Consider the following 17,478-nt stretch of genomic DNA (forward strand, 5'->3'; position numbering starts at 1 on the left):
GTAAACACATGCTGGACGAATGTCTTTGACATTTGCACTGCGTCTCGCTTTTTCTTCAGCATCCCGTGCAGGACCGGCATATTTTAAACACCAAATTAAAAATAACTTCAAATTAAAAAAAACTTGCATTTAGATATCTGCGCTCTGTTTTATTCTTTACGCTGTGTCTAGATTGTTTTTAGCGCAGTTGTTCCAAAGATTCAACAATCTGAACAAGTTCAGGCTGCATAGAGGGGACTGTTGCAAGATTGTTCTGCACCAAGTGAAGTTTCAGCAAATAAACGGTAAGGAAATGCTTTTTTCCCTTCTGCTCTAGTGTAATGAGGAGCTGCCGTGCCTTGTTAAAACTGTGTATGTTTACTGTTTCAGTACTGTTACGAATGTTGCCAATATGCTTACATAAAATACAGCCTATTGCAACAGTACTTGCTAGGAGAAAAGTTAGATAGTAAGCGATTTCTGGTTCAGGTCTGGTTCGGGCTTAAACTCTGACAGTATCGTTCGGCCCAGGTACGGTTGGGCCACACAGTCTCGGATATGGGTCGGGTACGGGTTTCATTTTAAGGCCCGTGCAGACCTCTACCACTTGCACATGTACATACAACATTCCATGTTATATGTTCTATTATTTGTATGTCTATTTATACTCTTACCTTGTTTTATATTCTGTGTCTCACTGTAATGTTCTGTGTGCACTTGTTTCTCCTATCACCAAAAAACATTCCTTGTGTACTCGAGAACACTTGGCAATAAAGCTCATTGTGATTCTGAAATGAATTATTTTTAAGATGTACCATTAACGGTTTCGAACGTGCATTCATTCAGCGAAATACAAAACAAAAACTGAGAGTATGATCTGAGAGCGTTTGAACAGCGGTGAAACGTCATATGTGTGACATTTTTACGAGCAGACAGAGGGTACTCTTACACTGTTACAAGAGATATGAATGCCTGAACAGCACTGTAGAGAGAATCAACATACATCAGGAAAAGATGTGGTTGTGGACACTCTGTGAAGTAAGTTTGGAGCAGCAGAAATAGTTATGCATGTGTAAATTTTCATTTGAACATTTAGCTAAAGCTAAAATGCTATTTCTAACCCTTTGACATGCACCTGTTACCAGGCACCATTATATTTTTTATTCGATCAAGAAAATCCACATTAGATTTCTTTTTCTGTCCAGTAAGACCTTACAAACTGCTGGAATCAGGATGATGCGAAGGGAGTCTACAGATGCCCGCAGTGCAGAAAAGCCTTCACTCCAAGACCTGATTTAGGGAAGAATGTGATGATTGCTGAAATGGTGGAAAAAGTGAAGAAGATGAGAATCCAAGCTACTCATCCTGCTCCCCATCACACCGGATCCAGAGATGTGGAGTGTGGCGTCTGTACTGGAAGAAAACAGAAAGCCTTCAAGTCCTGTCTGGTGTGTCTCAACTCTTACTGTCAAAATCATCTTGAACAACATGAGAATTTCTTCAGGAGTAAGAGACACAACTTGATTGATGCCACTGGACTCCAGGAGATGATCTGCCCTCAACATGATAAACTGCTGGAAATTTACTGATCAGAAATGTATATGCGTGCTGTGCATGGTGGATGAACACAAGCACCACAATACTGTATCAGCTGCAGCAGCGAAGACTGAGAAACAGGTATGGATGGAAATAATTGTGTGCTAATTAGGATTGCCATGGTGTACGTTGTTACCGGTTTTACTCGATACAAGGGACAACACTGGTGTGAAATTTAATACGGTGGAAACATTATGAATGGAAGTTCCAATATTAATACAATAGCCTAATGAATAGAATAGCCTTAAATAAAGAATAGTTACCCAATGAAGAGTTTGTGACCCATGAGAAATGAAGCTAAATAACATATTGAAAGCCAGATGTTCTTTACCAGCGTATTAAACTACACAGGCAGAAAAGTACACGCACTGACAGAAGACGTTTAATTGCAGGTAGTGAATATAATGTGCACTGTGGGTAACTGTAAGATGTCTCGGAATGACTCAAGAAATGCTGTTAGACACACAGACACGTGCTTGAAGAAACACACTTTATTATATTTTTAAGAGCAGATGACAGAAAAGCCGTCTATGCGCATGTATGACACGCTGTTTGTTCGGAAGCGTGCAGTCTCGTGGAACACGCTGGAACATTTTTTTGCAAGAATAGTATCGTCTATGAGAATGCTGCAAATGACCTCAGACGTCTCAGTTCAGGAGGTGCTTTGAGTTCAGTTCACTTTATTTCTACAGAGCAGTTCATTGTGAACGCAACTCTGCAGCCTATACATCTGTGATTAAATCATAAAATAATACAAAAACACCTCGAACCATGATTTATATTTCAGTGATTATTATCATCATTATAAATGTTATGCTTACATTTAGAATTGTTTTTAGATCTTAATATGTTTTAGTAATTTTCCGCCTGTTGTCATAGACGGATACTGGCGTGACCGTAAATGGAAAGGTGGTTATACAGGTTTTTTTGACCACTTCGTTATTTTAATTGCTTTTTCGTTTAGTTTGAAGTGCAATTTGAATTTAGAAATGTCTTTGGTTTAAGTTTTTCATTTTTTAAATAAATTAATTTAATTTTCAATGCAAAAATTCCGATCCCTATGCCTGAGGGTTGACGATGTAATTAGATATTGTGATGGGAACAAAACGAATGTATTCACACACATTCAAAGCCATTACTCTTCTGAAGCAGCTAAACTGGAACCTGGGATGAAAGGTAACAAAACACCAACATTACACCCTCAACAACCCACAAGAAGTGATGTATTTGCCCGGACAATGAAATACCCGACTGGCAGCCCATGATGGAGAAAATGCACGGATGAAGTTGGTTTGTTGCCAAAGAGATGTTGCCCTTCACAACTGTTGAAAAGCCATCTTTCAAAACGTTGAACGACACACATTTTAATTGCACTTCATTTTTTTTCAGTTTCATTTGAATTTTTAGTTGAAAGAAATAAAAAATAAAGTTCAAAGTTTGAAATCAAGCTGCATTGCGTTATTGTGTAGGCTATTGCTTAATGAAAATTACTCCATAGTACCGGAAATACCGGTATTAGTCAGTTTGAACATGAACACCAGACCGGTGAGAAAATTATGATACCGTGGCAAGTCTAGTGCTAATGCTGATGGTTGAGCTCTAAAATAAACAAAGTAATCTCTGATGTTGTCACAATAGCTAAATAATTAAAGATTATTATTATTGTAAAGTAGTTCTATAACTGTAGGAGCTATTTCAATATTTTTATTGATTGTATTTTGCATTCAGTATTTCCTTTAATTTGTTGTGATTTCATTGTTGGACACTGCATGGCATTTGGGGCATAGCAGATGGCATTTAGGTGAGCACGGGGGAAGAGGAAGGGAGGTATGCTTGGCTGGGAAGCACAACAAATTTTGACCTAATGTGACCTAATGCTAATCATCACGTCTCATAGGGGCTGATGGCGGGATGGTTTCTGACGTGTGTATGTAAAAAAGTTCCATGCCAGAGTTGAGAAGAATTTAGTGTCTTTATTTACTTAAGAGTTCAATAAATCCACAGAAAAGTTTAATTTCAAGTTCAAACTCGCATGTAAGGATAATCCAAATTTAAATTAGGGGGTTCCCAATTGTAGGGTTCCAAAATTTTAGTTTGACCCCTGATTTGCAGAACCCATGATGCTTTTCATGAGTTAGCACAAATGTAAATTAGCTTATTATAGTGCCAACTATAGGCCACGTAAACACTAAAAAGTTTCATGAGTGCAAATGCAGGAGTGAATGCCCTAAATTATCATTCCAAGTGTGTACGGAATACAGGAGTGAAACCAGAAATTGCAATGATTGACAAGTGATAACCATAGCAATGCTTCGCACCTGTGAACAAGAAACATGAATGCCACCAGTTTAACCCATTTGGTGTACACTATTTTTTAGCAAAGATTGTCCACCAGAGACGTATTTGTATCTGGCAACCTTGAGTTAACTGCCATCAACAGAGTTGCCGTGTTTTGGTTTTGCTGGTTAAAGGTGCTGTAAGTGGTTTTAGCCATTCTAACATCTACGAGACTGAGCTGTTGAATTAGCCACACCCCCTCTTTCCAAAACCCTGCACATCAAAGGTACCTTTGAGACTGACACCAAGCAGAAGACCAAGTGTTCCTATGGTTGTCAAACACAGCAGTAACAAAATAGCACGCTCAACTGACAACTATTATGATTCTGAATATGGAATTAAAGGGATAGTTCACCCAAAAATGAATATTCTCTCATAATGTACTCATCCTTATGCCATCCCTGATGTGTATGATTTTACTTCTTCAGCAGAACACAAAGATTTTTTTGAAGAATGTCTCAGATCTGTAGGTCCATACAATACAATTGGATGATGATCAGCACTTTAAAGCTCCAAAAAGCACAGACAGTCGTAGTAAAATTAATCCATACGACTCCAGTGGTTAAATGAATGTCTTGAATTGCTTTGAGTGAGAAACAGTCCAATATTTAAATCTTTTTCACTATAATTGTTTACTTCCGGTTGCTCACAGAATTCAGGACACTATTTCAGTGATATATTTCAGGGAGTAGGGACATTTTCTGCACCGGCTTTTAAACGGTGCACTCTCTCTGGACTATAATGCACAGACACACCTCTATTTGTGTGATTTGCACCATGAGAACATTTTAAAATGTAGCTATATTGTGTGGGGCTTTGGTCCAATGAGATTTTACTGTTAATAATAAAAATAGAAACTAAAAAGCTGCTGCGTCAACATTTCTCAAGTTTATCAGTATTTGTGTTTCATACAGAGAGATTTGGAGGAAATGCAGCGTGAAATGCAGCAGAGAATCCTACAGAAAGAGAAAAATGTTCAGGAGATGAGAGAGGCTGTGGTGTTTCACAAGGTGAGCCAAATTATGATGTCATTTGTTTTTGAGATTTAATATTTGTTTTGTGAGTGTGCCCCCTCTGCAGGTCAAGCTGTTCTATAAGAGGAAGCCATGCCATGATGGTGGTGTGGCTGAGAATGGGGCACACAGTCTCCAGCATGGGAGGTGGGCACACTAACAAGAAGGCTAAAGGCTACAGCCTCTAGCATCAGTCGCTAATCCACCTCTTGAGGCCAGGGGAGTGAGGACTACACACACTGCACAGCTATTATGTACCAGCTGGCTCCTGTTACACTCACCCCCCTAAACCTCACTAAAATCTGGGTCACAGCACCACTGTAGCCAGTCCTGCTCGACCCGCTCCGAACAGGATTCAATCTGGGGTCTCTAGCATGGGAGGCAGGCGCTCTAACGAGGAGGCTAAAGCCTCTAGCGTTAGTCTCTAGTGCGCCTCTTGAGGCCAGGGGAGTGAGGTTTACACACACTGCACAGCTATCACGTACCAGCTAGCTCCCGTTACATTTTGACCACATACTTATGCACTACAGCACAAAAAAAACTTGCTTTTGTTTCTTTTATTTTTTGAACGTAATATATTTCAGTTGTAAAACGTTTTTCTAAATCAATTTGCAGGACTTCAACAAACCCTACCAGCTAGTCATTCCATTTATTTATTTTATTCTTTCAACTGTGAGTCAAAAAGCACAATATCTCCAATCTCCAGCGTGGCAAATCAAAAGGATTTCAACCACTACACAAAGTCAAAAGACTTGCCTTGGATCATTTTGGATTGCATTGGATTACCTTGGGAGTTTTGGATCACATGGCCCATTGTAGCATTGGAATATCGTTTAGAGCACATGGACATGGGACTACACAAAGGAGCAATGGACTCTTGTTAGAAGGACATGGGCACGCCCTACAAAAAGGAGCATCAAAACTAGGAAGTAGTGATGTTTAGTTCGTGAACGAATCTGTCTTTTTGTGACTCATGTTTTCTTTCACTGACGTCTCTCCCTTTCAAAGCCAATGAGTTCTACTGCTTTTCATGCCTGTAAAAACTGACTATAGCACGAGCCAATAGCATTCAAGTGCACGCTGTGAAGGAGCATATCATTGGTTTGACCCACTGAACGAATACTCCCCTTTACTGAACTAGTCGGTCATTTGAGTCTGAACCACATAAGATGTTGTTCGTGAATGAACTGAATGGTAAACTCGAAGACTCGTGAAAAAGGTCTCCTGAACGAGATGGAGGCGTGTTATTTGTTCAGTTCAGCAAGACCATACAGTTAAAATTAAATGAATTACAGATGGAAATGTGCTTTGATGCGCAGTGTATGCTGTTTAGGCTTTCTTGAACTTTTTCTTTGTTTTGGTCATAATTAAACCCAGCATTAGACAAAATATAGGGAAAATAAGACCTGCCATTTGTGGTGAAAATGGTTATTTTAAAGTGTCTTCTACTTTTGTAGACATGCAAATTCCTTTGTGTTGCTTTTAAAGATTAACTTTAGCATGAGCCAGTAGCATTCGAGAGTGGGCTGTGAAGGACCACTGGTGTAAATGATTGGATTTATGATTGCTGAAGGATCTCTATTCACTATTGGAGTGGATTTATTTATTTATTTATTTATTTATTTTTTTACTTTAGATATTAGATTCTGATTTTCAAAGTGTCTCAAAGGAATTAAAACTATGTGTTTTTAAATCCATGCACTCTTCTGATTAATTGAAAAAGGTTTTGGAATACTGACAGAAAATGGATGAGGAATCAGAAAAGGCTGTCTCAAGTAGAGAGGAAATTTGTAAAATGGAAGAGACTGTCAAAAACACATAATAGAAGAAAGAGTAAACTTTTACTGTTAACTAGGAGAATGAATATTGTAAATGAGCTTTTGTCTGATGTCTCTTGTATGGATTGGAGTTGCAAAGTGAATTTAATGCATCAACAGCTAAACTTTTGAAGTGCAAGCTAATTCAACTGATGGATGAATATTGAATGAATGAATGAATGTTATGAGCAAAGTATGAAGAGGAATAAACTTCAGAAGATGAGCTTATTGAACGTTTCTGAAGCCTCGTTCTACCCCATTTAAATTAGTCAGGGCCAAATACGAAGCTCTGCTCAAATCCTGTCTGAAAGTTAAAAACCTTGCTCTAACCAAAATAAATGGATATCAAAGGGCAAAGAACTTGTGTGAATTCTTTGATTACACTTTTAAAATAAGCTCTGTATACATGGAAAAAGCGTTGATATGGCCCAACATTAAGGCTGAATATCCTAAAGCTTTTCAGGCATATGCTCTATTCTTGAGAAGCTGTTGCAATGCAATGAAGCGTAAGGATCTGTGTAACTTTGACAAGGGCCAAATTGTGATGGCTAGACGACTGGGTCTGTGCATCTCCAAAACGGCAGGTCTTGTGGGGTGTTCCTGGTATGCAGTGGTTAGTACCTACCAAAAGTGGTCCAAGGAAGGACAACCGGTGAACTGGCGACAAGGTCATGGGTGCCCAAGGCTCAATGATGCTCGTGGAGAGCGAAGGCCAGCCTGTCTGCTCCGATCCCACAGAAGAGCTGCTGTAGCACAAATTGCTGAAAAATGTAATGCTGGCTATGATAGAAAGGTGTCAGAACACACAGTGCATCGTACTAACAGTACAGGGGTCAGAGTGCCAATGCTGACCCCTGTCCACCGCCAAAATCGCCTACAATGGGCATGTGAGTGTCAGAACTAGACAATGGAGCAATGGAAGAAGGTGGCCTGGTCTGATCAACCACGTTTTCTTTTAGATCATGTGGATGGTGGGGTACATGTGCGCCATTTACCTGGGGAAGAGATGGCAGCAGGATGCACTATGGGAAGAAGGCAGGCCGGCGGAGGCAGAGTGATGATCTGGGCAGTGTTCTGCTGGGAAACCTTGGGTCCTGGCATTCATGTGGATGTTACTTTGACATGTACCATCTACCTAAAGATTGTTGCAGACCATGTGCACCCCTTCATGGCAACGGTATTCCCTGATGTTAGTGGCCTCTTTCAGCAGGATAATGCACCCTGCCACACTGCAAAAATTGTTCAGGAATGGTTTGAGGAACATTTAAACAGTTCAAGGTGTTGCCCTGGCCTCCAAATTCCCCAGATCTCAATCTGATTGGCATCTATGGGATGTGCTGGACCAACAAGTCCGATCCATGGAGGCCCCACCTCACCATTTAAAGAACTTAAAGGATCTGCTGCTAACATCTTGGTGCCAGATACCACAGGACATCTTCAGAGGTCTAGGTGGAGTCCATGCCTCAATGGGTCAGAGCTGTTTTGGGGACCTACACAAGGGGGACCTACATGATATTAGGCAGGTGGTTTTAATGTTGTGGCTGATCTGTGTATGGATGAAATGAATTTGTCTTCCAACATGAAAATTCTCACAACTAAATTGCCATACATGCTTAGAGAGAAGAGGAGGTCAGAGGTATGTGATTTGCAAGAACAAACCAACAGCAGACCAAAGTTTGAAAAGCTGGTTAAGTTTATTGAAAAACAAATAAGGATTGTTTCTGATCCAGTGTTTCGGGACATATAAGACACAAGCACCAAAGGAAAGGCTAAACCTGTTTTAAAGGCAAAATCCTCTGGATCAACAACAAGAGTGTGCATTGTCTGTCATCCCTGTTAAAGTCAAGGCAGCTAAAGGAAATAAAGTCATTCAAGTTAATGCATTTTTAGATCCTGGATCGTCTGCTACATTCTGTACAGAAAGTCCCATGTCTCAACTAAACATCCAGGGTTAAAAAAACAACATCTTACTGTGCACTATGAGTCAAGAGAGATTTGTACCCATTAATGTTGTTTCTGGATTAGAAGTCTATGGTCTGCATTACAACAACTTTATACCGCTTCTAGATGTCTTCACTCAAAAGGAAAATGCCAGTGAACAGGGACAGTATTCCCAAAAAGGAGCTTGCACAATGGTCCTACTTAAGCAAGGTTGAAATTCCCTCCATAAGTGCAAATGTGGAACTGTTAATTGGAACAAATGCCCAAAGGTAATGGAACCATGGGAGGTTATCAATAGCTGTGAAGATGGCCCTTTTGCTATAAGCACACAAATAGATTTGATAGTTAATGGACCCCTAGGATGTAGCAGCAATGTGAGAACCAAACAGCCGATCTTGGTGAATAGAATCCAAGTAACCACTTGGAGAAGTTACTGATTGAAGATGCATCTGAAAAAGAGTGAAATGTCAATTGAAGTCAAAAGATTCCTAAGGTTAATGAATGAATCAATTACCTTTCAGGAAGTTCATTATAATCTTAATTTGCCATTCAAAAGAGATGATGTAGTGATGCCAAATAATCAACAAGTGTTAGAGCAGTGCCTTCAAAGCTTTCGAATGAAAATTCAAAAGAGATGAGCAATATACCACCCTAAAAAGAAAACCCTAAGAGTGGTGTTTGATTTTGGAGTAGCTTACCAATGCACATCTCTCAACTCAAAACTCTTGCAAGGTTCTGATCTAACTAATTTTCTCATTTGAGTCATCTTAAGATTTTGCCAAGAGACATCAAATCAATGTTCCACCAAGTGGGAGTTGCAAAATCTGATTTAGACTACCTGTGCTTCTTGTGGTGGCCCCAGGGTGATGTAAATCAAGGTCCAAAAGAGCACCATATGTTAGTACACTTGACTGGAGCTGTATCCTCCCCAAGTTGTACAAGTTTCGTATTCAGAAAAACTGCTGATGACAATGAAGGCTATTTTCACCCTCAAGTTGCTGATACTGTCCAAAAGAACTTCTATGTGGATGATGGTGCTAAGTCAGTTGCTACCGGAAATGAAGCAATCCAGCTGGTCAAAGATCTCACTGCATTATGCACCAAGAGTGGATTTACCCTCACAAAATTAGGTTAGTAACAGCTGTGTTATTCTATCTTCCATACCGCAAGGAAAAAGAGCAAAGGGAACTGGGAGTTTGGACGTTAGACATTGACAAGGATAGCCTTCTCATTAACAGAGCCCTTGGACTTCAGTGGTATGTTGACTTTAATTGTTTTCAGTTTAACATCACAATCAATGATAAGCCATACACTTGCATAGGTATACTTTCTATAGTGAGTTCAGTCTTTGATCCTCTTGGTCTTCTTGCTCCCTTTATAGACCATTTCAAGACGGTTTAAGAAAGTGATGTCTCTTTGTTCCTTGAACATTTCCTGCTAGTTGTGTGTTCCAAATGGGACAAATCACCATCCAAAGGGCACTTTGAAGGGAATACTACCATAACAGTCATGCTCTAAGATCACTTCAAAACAAAAAAAAATTACTTAAAAAGTGAGTTACGAATGACCCTTATTTTTGAGCCACACACTTTTTAGCCTTTCAAAGCTCTCAGAGTGGATGGTAAAGTCTTCGAAGGGAATAGGGTATAGGGATGATTACTTCTGAATGAAACGCATCCTAATTCAAAACAACAGCGGGAGAAGCTTCATTCATAGTGCCTTTAACATGATTATTAAGCTCCTCAAGTCATTTACTTTTACATTTAATTTAGCAGATGCTATTATCCAGAGGAAAGAGACAAGAAAAGTATTTTTATAATCATAAAAAAAAAAAAAAAAAAAATTCCTTACCTTGTCTGCAGATCACTGACAATCGTTCTAATTCATTATTGTTTACATGCTTGAAATGTTGTATCAGAATCAGAATCAGCTTTATTGCCAAGTATGCTTTCACATACAAGGAATTTGTCTTGGTTACAGGAGCTTCCAGTGTACAACAATACAAAAACAATACAAAAGAGCAGCAAGACATAGATAATAATAAAAAATAGTTATACACATACAGTTGTGCTCAAAAGTTTGCATACCCTGGCAGAAACTGAACAAAATAATTGTTTGGGATACAAGGAAAAACCCACAGGTAACCTCAGAAGAAATACAGGCTGCTCTGGAAAAGTGTGGTTGTTTCAAGAAGCACAATACTTGTTGACCCCTCTCCAAACATAGCGCTTATGGTTGTGACCATAAAGCTCTATTTTGGTCTCGTCACTCCAAATTACAGTGTGCCAGAAGCTGTGAGGCGTGTCAAGGTGTTGTCGGGCATATTGTAACTGGGCTTTTTTGTGGCATTGGGGCAGTAAAGGCTTCTTTCTGGCAACTCGACCATGCAGCTAATTTTTGTTCAAGTATCGTCGTATTGTGCTCCTTGAAACAACCACACCGTCTTTTTCCAGAGCAGCCTGTATTTCTCCTGAGGTTACCTGTGGGTTTTTCTTTGTATCCCGAACAATTCTTCTGGCAGTTGTGGCTGAAATCTTTCTTGGTCTACCTGACCTTGGCTTGGTATCAAGAGATCCCCGAATTTTCCACTTCTTAATAAGTGATTGAACAGTACTGACTGGCATTTTCAAGGCTTTGGATATCTTTTTATATCCTTTTGCATCTTTATAAAGTTCCATTACCTTGTTACGCAGGTCTTTTGACAGTTCTTTTCTGCTCCCCATGGCTCAGTATCTAGCCTGCTCAGTGCATCCACGTGAGCGCTAACAAACTCATTGACTATTCAGACACTAATTGCAATTTAAAAAGCCACAGGTGTGGGAAATTAACCTTTAATTGCCATTTAAACCTATGTGTGTCACCTTGTGTGTCTGTAACAAGGCCAAACATTCAAGGGTGTGTAAACTTTTGATCAGGGCCATTTGGGTGCTTTCTGTTATCATTATGATTTAAAAAGGAGCCAAACAACTATGTGATAATAAATGGCTTCATATGATCACTATCCTTAAATAAAAGACTTTTGCATGATCAGTTATATTTTCAAAATCAAAGCCAAAATTTCTGCCAGGGTATGCAAACTTTTGAGCACAACTGTATAATTTATATCAGTACAATATGCCTTGTAAATGCCTTTATATAATAATAGCCTAATAATAATCATATGAATATTTATAATAATAATTATAATAATAATAATAATTATTATTATTATTGGAGACTACAAATATAAATTAAATTATTATTGTATTATTTTTTTCTTACAAGATGAAGCTGAATTTGTAGGATATATTAACTGTGCAATATGGTAAGTGTGGTTTCTCCTGGTATTTCTGATATTAATATATGCTGAAACAGTATTTTCATCTATGTCTGTGCATGTATAATATTATTCTGGAGGCAGGAGGTGTCAAGCAAAATTTGAAATGTCAAGCATACATTTTGTAATGAATATTATATACAAATTCAAACATTAAAATAAATGAAAATAAAATCAATATAGCCTACAAACAGGTGAAACCGTAAGTCTATCAGAAATGTTTTTGATAGGACACCATTACTTAGTTAAATAATAACAACAATAATAATAATAATAATAATAATAATAATATATATTTATATAATGCCTTTCCAGAGCTCAAGAACACTTAACATTCTCAAATTTAGCACAGTTTATAGAAGAAGAAATAGACGGAGCAAGTTTCAGTTTATTCGTTTTACATAAGGAGGAATATTCTGAATAGATGAATAATCTATGGAGCATTTAAACCTTTATGGAGCATTTGAACTTTTTTCGGAATTAAGTTTTAATCAGATAATTACCTTAATCGCTGATGTGGCTATAAATGTGGTCAACTTTAAGAGACGGATAGACGGGCTCCACTGTGAAATCATCACTTCAGGTCAGGAATGTAACATCATGCTCAGGTTTGGGCAATAAATGAATTCTTGGGAATCATGTGTGAATAGTGTGATACATTAACATAGAAATTTCAAGAAGTGAAAAGTGTATATGATGTCGTATCTTAATGTTACACTTGACAAGCTCCAGACACAAACAATTAATGGAGACCGCAAACAGAGTCGAGACCGCGCCCATCCGATCTGAAATCACAATGTGCGCTTTTTCATTCATAAGGTTTACACTTTAGAAATATTGGCTTTACAGATTCATACGTTTGTTTTAATTTTGGATATGTTTATTTATTTATGGATATGTCCTTGTGCTTCTTGGATAATCCGTCAAACTAATATTTTTTCTATTATTCGAGGAATCAGTCATTCGTTTTGAAGTCATTATTTGTGCCTTTCCGAATAAGGTATTCGGCTTCTGGCACATCCCTAATACAGTCCATTTACACTACCAACTTCTTACACATAGGCTGTCTTCATTTATATCGATGTTGCTTGAAAGGGAATGGAATATATAATAGGACACAGATGGTGGAAAAACCAGAGAAAACCTTGACTAATCCCTTTATTGCTTTGTGCACCAATTTCACCCAACACACTTTGTCTTGATCCTGTTCTGGTCCCTGCCTGTTTTCAGTGTGTGTGTGTGTGTGTGTGTGTGTGTGTGTGTGTTTCTATTAGCTGTGTGCTCCCCTGTCCCCGCCTCATCGTTACCCATGTCACTCTCCCTTTAGTCCTTGTTATGTTAATTGTCTTCACCTGTTCCTCATGTGTCTTGTCTATATTGTGCCTTCTTCCCTCTTGTATTTGTCAGGTTGTTTTGTGAGTTTAGTTAGTAGTCAGTCTGTTCTTGTTCCCAGTTGGTCCTAATTATTTTCCTTCATCTAGTTAATGTTTTGATTTTGTTTTCTCTCCCCTGTGAGAGTTTTGTGTTACCTGTTCTGATTTCAGTTGTTTAATAACATATATTTTATTATTAACTCATTCCTGCATCTGGGCCCTCATTCCTGATGCATTTAGTGACACATTTGCACCTAGACTTAGCGCATACTTGCACAAAAATATCAAAATTTCATCGCCATGTCCACTGACTTTGTGAGTGTGTGACTTATGGAATAGTGCTGCGCTTAAAGGTGCAGTATGTAAGATTCAGAAACCCTTGTTATTAATGACACTGGTGGCCGTTAAGTGAACTGCAGCAGCTACCTGTTGCTCGTGCTCGCGCACACACCATTGGGACGCAAGCGAGCATCGACCAAAACAACGACGTAACGTATAAAGAGACTGAACGTGATTCACCGGCATCATGCTGACAGATGAGGTAGCATAATTAAAATTACACAGTTGTAATTGTTTTACTACAAACTTTGAGACTGTATATTATATTTGACTCTCCAGTGCTGGAACAGGGCTAAAACAAAGAGTGGATATAGGTCTGACTATGAGAGACTGTAGTTTGAAGTAATCACTTTTCTTTGCATGATACATTGATTGCATTTATACGATAGCCTATGTCGGCGTTAGCTAGCTAGCCAGCTTTATCAATAGCCGTTAGCTAAATTTGGTGGATGATGACAGTAGCTGTTTATAAAATAGACTGTACATTATAAATATGTTGACACAATTCAGTATAGATGTGATTCCATCACAACTGTTATTTTGATATATCGATGTGCTATTGTTTTATAATAATAGAATGTATATATCTTCTGTATAAACGTCACATCCTTTGGATTTTCCCGGCAAAAGCGACCCGCTCCCTTCCCATGAAAATCAGTCTACAGGCTTTAATAGGCAACCTAGGAAGTCCGGGAAGGGCTCATTTTTTAAGTTGCATTACAAGCCGTTCAAACATTGGCAAAAAAAAAAAAAAAAAAAAAAGGCTAATATTACATGAAAATTGTTACATACTGCACATTTAAGATGTAGTGCTCTTAAAACAGGGCTCTAGGGCTCTCAACGGGGCTGAGAAACTTAATTGAAATTTTCAACTTAAACATTACCAAAATTTGAATTATATTTAAATTATATTGAATTAATTATAGTAATTTAATTTTAAAGATATATTTTCGGGTAGTCGAAAAAAGCTACAAGACATCTGATTTATTTTTTATTTTTGTCGATGCCCACAAGAGGGCACATTTAATCAATATAAACCAAACAGCACTGTGTTATAGTGATTGTTTATTGCATAAAATTATAAATATAAAAGATTTAGTGCAGGGTCAGCCATGATATGGCACCCCTGGAGCAGTTAGGGTCAAGGGCCTTGCTCAAGGGCCCAACAGTGGCATCTTGGCAGTGCTGGGGCTTGAACCCCTGACTTTCTGATCAGTAACCCAGAGCCTTAACCACTAAGCCACCACTGCCCCTAATACACAAAGTAATAATGAGTGACATTACATAAAAACACTATTAAATTAAAAACTGATTACAGGTATATTAAACAGATTTTATTCATATATATTTTTTATAGTTCAATCATTGTTCATCATTTTAATAGTATTAAATTATTAATTTAGAATTAATTGATCCATCACCTATAACTATAACCACAAACAGAGGTTGCTGATCCTGGAGGGCTACATGAGATCTGCTTCTGTGAGTGTACAGATGTCAGCTTCTCCTTTCCTCTCCATAGGTGATAGTAAAGCTGCACAAATAGAAGGATGCTGCTAAAGAAATCAATGGAGCATCTCGTATGTGCACTGTCCCGATGAAAGACCGGCAAAGAGCACAAGCCACAGAAACAGAGTGCAAGAGGAGAGAAAGGCACTGGGAATGTTGAGACAAAAATAATTGGAAAATAAAAATATCACCCCTGTCTCCCAAACTGCTCTCTCGTCATTATTTTCAGCTGTTTTTTCCCTTTCTGTGCATTATCAATGCAATTATGGATGCGAGCTCGTCTTTCATGTTGTTTGTTGATGTGCCATAATGAATGTTGCTGTGCTCGTGTTTGTGAATGAATTTCGGGATTGTAGTTTCAGTCACATGGTTGATACACAAAGTCTGCGATCAGTTCTGTAGTGTGCGCTTGGCTTTAGTATATGCACGTGCCTCTTAAGGCCCGAGTATCCTTTTATGGGATTATATTTGTGCCAGTTGTTTTGAACGTAACTTTAAGAAACTAATACAAATATTAAATAAGAAAGAAAACAATCTGAAACGGAAAAAAATTCAAATCAATGGCAAAATGTAAACTCCGTCTTCAAATAAACAGCATCCTTTGTTAACGATATTCTCTGCTTGTGTTTGTTGTTCAGGATTTACGAATGCGCTGCTACAGTTTTCATTTTCGCTCCCTGAAATTTCGTTTTGCAGTTCTGGCACAAAACTCTGGTATGGGCGGGGCTAACTGAGATGAGTTCTCATTGGCTAGTGAGTTTTTGATTGACAGCTCTTTGTCCTGGCAGAAGAGGTCAGTCAGTGGAAGGGGCTCTGGTTCAGTTTTGCATAATTCATTAGTGTTTAGTGATATATATTTAGCGATAAGCTTTCATGAGCAGCACTGATGAATGCCGTGAACACACACTTAATTATCCCATTGTCAGCGCATGCACTAAAACCATCACAATTCCCATTTTATTATTATTAATTCTGAAGAATTTAAACAGATTGTGAAAGTCGCAATCAAGCATGGAGCTTGTTTTCACAGGATGTAGACCTCCAAGGGTTAATAATTTAATAATAATTATATTTATCACACATTATACATTTGCACATATACAGTGAAATTCTTTTTTTCACATATCGCAGCTAAGCTGGGGTCAGAGTGCCATTATTGGCATTGCATGGGTTTTCAATACAAATGTTTTTGCTGTAAGACAAATTGTGACTTAACAAACCAGCTTAATGATTGATTTTAAAGTTTGAATGGATTAAACTCGATTAAAATTGTTGTGGAAATCAAATCACTTTATTAGTGCAGTTCCGTCAACACTGCAGTCATGTAGTTACAAGATATACAGAATATACAACACTCACTGAAAAATATCTACACGTAATACACACATTGTACACAATATACAGACAATAAATAATATAGACAAAAAAATATATACATATTCTTTAATGTGTTACACCATTTATAATTTAACATCGATGAGGACGCCAACACATTAGGGGCTTGTTTCTGAAAACTGTAGCAGCGCATTCGTACAGGACAGGCCTGTGCATGCGCCAACGATGTGCACAGATGAGGACCGCGTCTGCCTGTCTAGAACATCTGGTCCGAGTGCAGACTGTGCTGACGAAATTTGTGTCACACATACTGTATGCAGAGCGATCAGCATAACGGACAACCGAAGTGTACCTTGGCCTTCACTCTGTTTCTGGCGTTTTAGATGCTATGCCAATTCAAGTGGGAATTCAACCTTTAAAACGAGTTTTATTCATCTGGTTTTAGTCCATGAATGCAATCAGTCTAAACAGCCCAAAAGTCATCGTCAGTCCTGGGCATACATCCAAAATTTAGTATACAAATGTGCATTTTTATTTTTAATTCGAGAATATTTGAATTTCAAATTTTAATTTGACAGCCTCAACAAAGACTTACGTCAAGTCTGCCTAAAATCTTTTGCGTTCCATGGAAGAAAGTAATATGTGTTTGGAATATGCGTCTCGTTCCCTCCATCAGGGAACGGAGGTTACACCAGTAACCATGACGTTCCCTATCTGTCACTCACTCGACGTTGGTGTCAATGTAGTGAGGGTTGGGGTTAGGAGTAGAAGTAAATGATGACACAATTTTGATTTGGGTGAACAAAACTTTTACATAATATGTATTGTTTTAAATACATTATATACTAGAAAAATTTGGGGAAAAAGGAATTTGTGTAGAGTTAAGCTGAGCAATATGTGACAAAAACCATTGCTTCTATTTA

At 38.3% G+C, this 17,478-nt stretch overlaps 1 protein-coding gene and 1 pseudogene across 1 annotated transcript in view; one reads left to right on the forward strand and one right to left on the reverse strand.

Moving 5' to 3' along the window:
• LOC127449901 (von Willebrand factor A domain-containing protein 7-like) overlaps window positions 1–17,478 on the reverse strand; it is a 230,368-nt gene that overhangs the window by 138,207 nt on the left and 74,683 nt on the right. The gene's annotated exons all lie outside the window — the stretch shown is intronic.
• Window positions 994–15,237, forward strand: LOC127451013 (tripartite motif-containing protein 29-like; annotated as a pseudogene).

The sequence above is a fragment of the Myxocyprinus asiaticus genome, chromosome 13, assembly GCF_019703515.2.
Source record: "Myxocyprinus asiaticus isolate MX2 ecotype Aquarium Trade chromosome 13, UBuf_Myxa_2, whole genome shotgun sequence".
Lineage (NCBI taxonomy): Eukaryota > Metazoa > Chordata > Actinopteri > Cypriniformes > Catostomidae > Myxocyprinus > Myxocyprinus asiaticus.